Raw genomic sequence first — 8,269 nt, 5'->3', positions numbered from 1 at the left:
CAAGACACATGAAAACATGTTCAAAGTCACTAATCATCCGAGAGATGCAAATCAAAACAATGAGGTACAATCTCACACCTCTCAGAATGGCTATCATCAACAAATCAACAAATAACAAGTGCTGGCGAGGATGTGGAGTAAAAGGAACCCTCATGCACTGCTGGTGGGAATGCAGCCACTGTGGAAAACAGTATGGCGTTTCCTTAAAAATTAAAAATGGAACTGCCATTTGACTCAGTGATCCCACTTCTAGGAATATATCCCAAGAAACTAGAAACACCAATCAGAAAGGTTGTATGCACCCCTATGTTCATAGCAGCACAGTTTAGCATAGCTAAGATTTGGAAACAGCCTAAGTTCCCATTAGCAGATGAGTGGATTAGAAAACAGTGGTACATCTACACAATGGAATACTACACTGCTGTAAGAAAGAAGTAATTCTTGCCATTTGCAACAGCATGGTTTGAACTGGAGAGCATTATGCTAAGTGAAATAAACCACTCAGAGAAAGATAAATATCACATGATCTCACTCATTTGTGGAATATAAAGGACATCATAAATTGATGAACAAAAATAGAACTAGTCATAGAAGCATCGACCAATTGTCCAACTTATGAAGGAATGCTGGGGCCAAGGAGGTAAGAGATCAACCAAAAGATTTTTATGCATGCATATGAGCATAACCAATGGACATAGACAGGGAGGGGGAGGGGATTGAGGGCATGTGCCAGGAGGTGGGGGAGGCCAGGGGAAAAGGAGACATATGTACTACTATCTTTAATACTTTAAATAATAAATAATAAAAATAAATAAATAAATAAATAAATAAATAAATAAATAAATAAATGTTAGTTAATAACAACAACAACAACAAAAAGTAAAAATTAACCTTCTTTTTCAGAAAGTGAAAGACATCCTGTATGTTCTCACTTAGATGTGGAATTCTAAAAAGCTGAACTCAAAGAAATAGAGAGTAAAATAATGGTTGCTATGAGCTGGGTGTGGGGGAAATGTGAAGAAGTTGGTCAAAGGTACAAAACCCCAGATATAAGATGGATATTTTCTGTGGATCTAATATCCAGCATGGTCACTATAATTAACAATGCTGTATTATATACTTGAATGATATTAAGAGAGTAGATCTTTAATGTTATCACCACTTAAAAAAATGGTATTGATGTAAGGGGATGGAAGTGTTAGCTAACCCTATTGTGGTAGTCATTTTGTAATATATACATGCCTCAAAACAACACATTGTATACCCTAAGCTTACAGATATGATAAATGTCAGTAATACATCAATAAAACTGGGGGGTGGGGAGGATGAACATTTTCAGTTTCTGAGCACAATGAGCAATGGACTTTGCATCTGTCCTTTTTTGAAAGAGCGTTAACTCAGATTCAAATCAAAGGGGAATATCTTCACTATGTTTAGTGCAAAGAAAAAATATGTACTGATCATAAATTATCTCCTATTTTTTTCCTTTGTATAGTGTCGGAAATCATTAATATTTACCCTGAATATAAAAACATTTAAATATACTGTAAACAGAGGAAAATATATGAGAAATGGAGATAAAAGAATATGAGAAAAATACTGTAATTTTGTCACATAAAAGCAACACACTTACCCCCATAGTGTTATGCAAAAGCAATAATGTTTTATTTAACCTCAAACACACACTGCTTTTATTATTATCATTTAAAAAATATATTTTTTTATTGATTTCAGAGAGAAAGGGAGAGGGAGAGAGAGATAGAAACTTCAATGATCAGAGAGAATCATTTATCGGCTACCTCCTGCATGCCCCTCCTGGGGATCGAGCCTGCAACCCCAACATGTGCCCTGACCATGAATTGAACTGAGAACTACAGGTTCATAGGTTGACACTGAGCCATGCCAGCCGGGAAACACACACTGCTTTTAGAAATGAAATAAGACCAAAAGAAAATGAAAGGATGATAATTAACATTATTTTTAAAACCTATAACCAATATACTAATTAATTTTATTTCATGTTTTATTGAAATTTTAATAATGGGCTTAAAAATGTAATGATTCCATTTATTTATTTAAATTTACATTTTAAAATTTAAATTAAAAAAGATTTAAAATTATATCACATTTAAAATTTTATATATATCTTATATATTTAGTTTTCTACATGTATATTTGGATAGATATGTAATAGTTTTATTTATATGTAAAATATAAACAAAACAAAAAACCTAATTAATATGGTAAAGACAGATTTTATTTAATAATGTACTGTTCCAATAGGGAAGAGGATCCAGCATAAACTGAACTTAACTCCAGCTCCACAGAGGTGACTGGGTATGTTAAAGGGAAAATGAGGAAGTATGAAGGGAGAATAGTGAGTGTTTGAGCAGAATCAATGGAGTGAAAATTTACTAAAAATTTCCAAAAGGGGTGGTTAGTTTAAGTGACGGTCATTGTTATGATAAATGGATTTTCTTATATTTTCTAATTTACAAACACTAGCATGTATATGTTATTGTTCTTTATCTTGCCTATCAAAGCCACAGTAAATGGTTGGTATTTTGGTAGCTCTTAGTGAATCATGTCTCTTAATATTTAACCTCTTGTCTATATTCATCTAACATCAGTTCTGACTAGCTTTTACCAAAATGAATGTTGTAGAATGCTCACAAATAGCACTATTTGTAATAGCTCAAACTTGAAAATTATCAAAATGCACATAAATAGTAGAATAGATAAATAGTGGTATATTCACAGAATAGGGTACAATCCTTTATAATAAACAGATCACACCCTCGCACAAAATGGCCACCCCATGTGGTCAAAAGATGGCCGTCACAAGATGGCCGGCAGGGGAGGGCAGTTGTGGGAGACCAGGCCAGCAGGGGAGGGCAGTTGGGGGTGATCAGGCCAGCAGGGGAACAGTTAGGCATCAACCAGGCTGGCAGGGGAGTGGTTAGATGGCGATCAGGCTGGCAGGCAGAAGTTGTTAGGGGCAATCAGGCAGGCAGGCAGGTGAGCAGTTGGGAGCCAGCAGTCCCAGATTATGAGAGGGATGTCCGACTGCCAGTTTAGGCCTGATCCCACAGTGATTGTGCCTAAACCAGCAGTTGGACATCCCCCGAGGGTTCCAGATTGGAGAGGGTACAGGCTGGCCTGAGGGACACCCCTTCCCCCCCAGTGCACGAATTTTGTGAACCGGGCCTCTAGTAAAATAATAAAAATGAAAATGACAACTACTTATAAGACTATGAATGAATCTCAGAAATCTAATTGAATAAATAAGAGACATAATAGTACACATATCTTATGATTCCATTTATGTAAGACATAAAATAAGACAAAATAAAACACCATTCTCTGATGTTAGCAAGACAACGGTAACCTTTAGATGTGCAGATTAGTGCCTTCAGTGTTAATAACGTTCTGCTATTTATCTCAGTGCAGGAAGTGTTCAGTTTAGTAAAGCAATTAATCAAGCACTACACTTATATACTCACTTTTATGTAGTATATTTCCTCAAAATGAAAAAAATATTATTCTGTATTTTCTTCACAAATCTTTTAGATAATCAATTGCCTAGGAGAGAAAGAAATTTGCTATGGTACTTTTGGGAGTCCAATTGAAGACAATTAATATTGCTTTATGTTTTCCCCGTGGTGCTATAAAAGTTGGATTTACTCAGAGGAAACCATTAATATTTTATCTAACAAGAGAAGGGAGGAAAATGTTATTATTTAAAAATAACAAATAAGGCTCAAAGTGTGAATCACTAAGAATATGCAAATATGTTTGAATAATTAGTCAGTATTACAAAAAATATATAATCACTTTTTATTACACAGATCTTTTCCAATAAATATTCATTTTGATTATAGACTTAAAATATTTGAAAATTAAGTATATAGTTGAAAAATAACTATCATTTCATATATACAAATAAACACTTTTTATACATACATACATTGCATAATACTATTAATATCCAATAACATTTTAATTAATCTGAATAAAATATGAAACATTTTACATAATGAGTATTTATTAGGTATTTGCATTGAAACTTTTGTGAATAATACATGTCTATATTTTGATAATGAGTACACAGAAAATTATTTAATTTTGAGGGCTAATAAAAATGTTAAATCGGCCTCCTAAATAAAAGAAATAATTGTAACATAACATATCAGACATAAGTACAAATATTTTACAGAGCATGCTAAAAATCATAAGAAAGTAAAAGTCTCACTATTTTAAAAAGATAATATATTATGTGATTTGTACATGTAGTATCATGGAGTTCAAAGGCAATTTTCATATAACAAAGAATTGTGATTAAAATAGAAATACCCTATATATCTCAAGTAATAAATCTCTTTCATATTAGCTAAATTGGTTCTGTGTAAATACATGATAAAATATTTGTCTTTTTTTATTGAATTTATGAGGTGACACTGGTTAGCCAAATTATACAAGTTATTCAATGAGATTTTAGGTTGTTTTATAGAATGTTACAGTCTATGCATTCATGATCCTATTGAGAATTTCTTCTGGAGAATCAATTTGATCCATTCTTACATTTAATAAAATATTGATTCTGCTTTCTTTCCCCTTCTACTGCAATTTTCCTATTTAATATACAATGTGGAAATCATGTTTGTTATAATAAGTGCCATTTACATAAACAAATCCCATGTGTGAGATTCCTAGATTCTAAACAATAGCCCCCAATTTTGTATGGAACTGGAGCATTATAAGAAACTAGTGGCCCGGTGCACAAAATTTGTGCACATTAAAAGGGAATTAATTAGAGGAAATATTTTAATATTGCTATTTGCCCTTTCTCTATAATAGAAGTGTCAGAGATGAAAGAAAATTAGTAAAATGTATATGAAAATCTTCCTCTTGTCAGAGTCTGGGGCACGCCGCGGGACCCAGAGTCAAGTCCCCTCCCACCTGCATGTACCTCAAAATCACATGAGACCCAGACCCGGCCTGCCCCACCCCCGTCAAGCCCTGCTGAGTGGGGCCGCAGCCTCAGGGCCTTCTGGGTGGGGGCATGGCTTGAGGTCCCCCGGCAAGCCATGCTGGGTGGGCGGCATGGCCTCAGGTCCCGCGGTCCAGCACTGGGGTCGGGGGTGTGGCCTGAGGTTCCCCTGGCCTGGTGCCCGGGGGGGCATGGCCTGAGGAACCTCGGCCCAGTGCCAGGGTTTTAGGGTGCTGTCTGAGGTCCCCCATCAAGCCCCACAGGGCAGGGGGTGCAGCCTCTGGTCCCCCACCCTGGCCCGGCACCATGCAGCCTCAGGTCCCTGCTGATCGCTTGTTATGGTTTGTTATGGAAACCCCGCCTCCACTGTTGGCACAGCCATCTTGTGTTACAGGAACCCTGCCTCTGCTGTGGGCACAGCCATCGTGTGATGGTGTGACAGAGTGATGGTCAATTTGCATATTACCGCTTTATTATACAGGATGCTTTCAAATGAGTGATAAGAACAATTAACTGCATTTAATTTATCTTTCTCTTTTGAATGTTATTTTAGTATCGATTTTCTAATTAGTTTTCCTCATGTGAATATTTTTATCAAGCTTTATCTTTTATGCTAAACCTGGGCCGTTTTTCTTGACAGGTCCTTAATTTTATGTTTCAGTTTTATCACTATCATTGTTCTATTTTTCTTTTTCTTTTTAAAAAAATATATTTTTATTTATTTCTGAGAGGAAGGGAGAGGGAGAGGGAGATAGAAAAACCAATGATGAGAGAGAATCATTGATTGGCTGCCTCCTGCACATCCCACACTGAGGATCAAGCCCACAACCCAGGCATGTGCCCTGTACTGGAATTGAACCCAGGACCCTTCAGTCTGCAGGCTGATGCTCTATCCACTGAGCCAAACCAGCTAGGGCCATTGTTCTATTTTTTCCTTCCAGTATACAAAAGATAACACAATATGTGTATAATTAAAATTTCCCCCAGGAAATTATGACCAACTTTCTTTAAAAGTATTTCAACTTGAGGAGGAGAACTTGAACATCACCTTTCCCCAGAACCCAGAGGGGAGCAGAGAGGAGAGGAGAAGAGAAGAAAGGCTTTAAGTTAATTGTGGGTTAGCTTATTTCATAGTACATTTATATAGAAATCAAAGTGAGTTCCCAAAAAGAAAAAGAAAGAAAAAATTGACTGATATGAGAACTAAGAAGGCAGACAAGGATGCCAGAGAAGACAAATCTCATTTGACAGTAGATTGACATTTTGGGTACTTTAGAGATCAATAAGAAGATATGTTACTCAAGTGGGCAATACTGAAAATATATGAAAATGCCTGCAACCTCATTAGCCATCAGTGAAATAAAATTTCAAACCAAAATGCATTACAGCTAAACACCCATGGCAAATGCTGGAATGAGAAAGACTGATAATAAAAAGTTTGGCATGGAGCAATTCAAAGTCTTATGCATTTCTGTCAGGAGGGTAAATTGGTGCAATTACTTTGGAAAACTTCTTGGCAATATTTACCAAAATTGTATACATGCACACCCCTAGAATGTAAGCTCTGTCTTCCTGTAGTTAGGAAAATTAGAACCTCTGCACTACTGCCAGAAGGTTATTTTAAACAGCAGAATAACCAGCAAAAAGCACAAAATGTGAAACATGTGGCACTAAATAGAATGCAAACATGGCATTTTAAATAGGAGCATGAAAACAAAAAACAGAGTGTGACATTGAGGTGCCACATCTGGGAAAGGGTGTGTTGGGCAACACACATTTTGCAGCTATAAAAATGTCCATAAATGCCCCAAAAGTGCTGTGAGTATTAATTTGTGGGTCACATAACAATTTTAGTGAGTAGACAAATTCACTGATAGGAAATTCACAAATAATGAAGATAGATCCTGCACACACACACACGTGTGTGTGTGTGTGTGTGTGTGTGTATTTGCTTATATACCTTTTTTGATTGTATATATAAGTTCTTTCCTGAACATTAACATTCCCTAACAAGCTTAAGTGGTACTTTTGATTGTGACATGGAACAAATTTTAGCTATTTCTCATCAATTTTGAGAAATTGGAGATAGGATGATAGATCTCAGATTAATTTATTTTCTCACCTCCTTGAGACCTGGAGACAATAATTTGCAGCAGTTAAACACTTAACTAGCAGGAATTAGTGTCGTGCTGATTTCTATGCCAATTCTTGGGTCACAAGGCTGATCTTCCTATTCTAAAACTTATGGGGAAAGAAAAAATCTCTTCCCAAAGCAACATTCAAAGTTATATGATGTTCCTAAATCTCTCGTTTTAATATGATGTAAAGGCATGCTTTTTTGCTACTGATAATGTTAACTTCACAGAGTCCTCAGATTTTACCATCCACCCAAAACAAGGTTAGATCCAACCTCAGAAATTTTATGTTTTCCCATGGATCTAACATCTCTTCTATCAAAAATAAAAAAGTCTGTGACATTAAGGGCCTTTTGTTTTTTATGTAAGCAGAATTAAATTTGTTCTCTAAGCTGATGGCCTTGATAGATCACAGATAAGATGAGTTATTTTCTTAAGAACTTTCCCAAGAAGTTTGATAATCAATCCTCAGCAATATAATTGGTGGAGTGTTTAATTTGTGCCAATAAATGTAATAAAATAAAAGGTGTGTCAAATTTTAGTTGCTGATGTGTTCGTATTTTTAAATTATACTGCCATAGCAACTCAATAATTTCAGCCCAATTCTCTTTTGTGTTTATTAACAGATATTTGTGTTTCCTTTCTCTCTAAATTTGCATAGAAAAATCTAGCCAAAGCTTATATAAACAATCAATGCATTTACTTCATAAAAATTCAATACAACACTCTCTCCTCAGGAGCCTTGTTAGATTTTCTACTACTCTTGCGTTTGTTTTGGTGACTGAAACCTCAAATTTATTATTTATACAATAACATTTTAAATATAAACCCCCAAATCTCATATTACTATTCTTTGGGGCCACTTTTTTGACAGAAGACTTTGCCTAAAGTATAAAACTAACGACTGAAAAGTTTTGACCTAATGTTTACAGAATCCACAGCAATTTTCAATGTATGTTAGATCCAGAAGCTTTAAAAATCCCTATCAGTTTGCTTTACACCACACAATTTTCAATCCCTTTAAGCACCTGCCTCTCAAGTATTTATTTGTGTAATGCCTTTTACTTTCATATTCTACATTCAAGATTTTTGTAAAGCATCTAACTCTGTACATTCTTATTCTGGACCACATATTGTCTTTGGT

This window comes from Myotis lucifugus, unplaced genomic scaffold, assembly GCF_000147115.1.
Source record: "Myotis lucifugus unplaced genomic scaffold, Myoluc2.0 scaffold_64, whole genome shotgun sequence".
Classification (NCBI taxonomy): domain Eukaryota; kingdom Metazoa; phylum Chordata; class Mammalia; order Chiroptera; family Vespertilionidae; genus Myotis; species Myotis lucifugus.
This window is presented reverse-complemented; position numbering follows the sequence as displayed.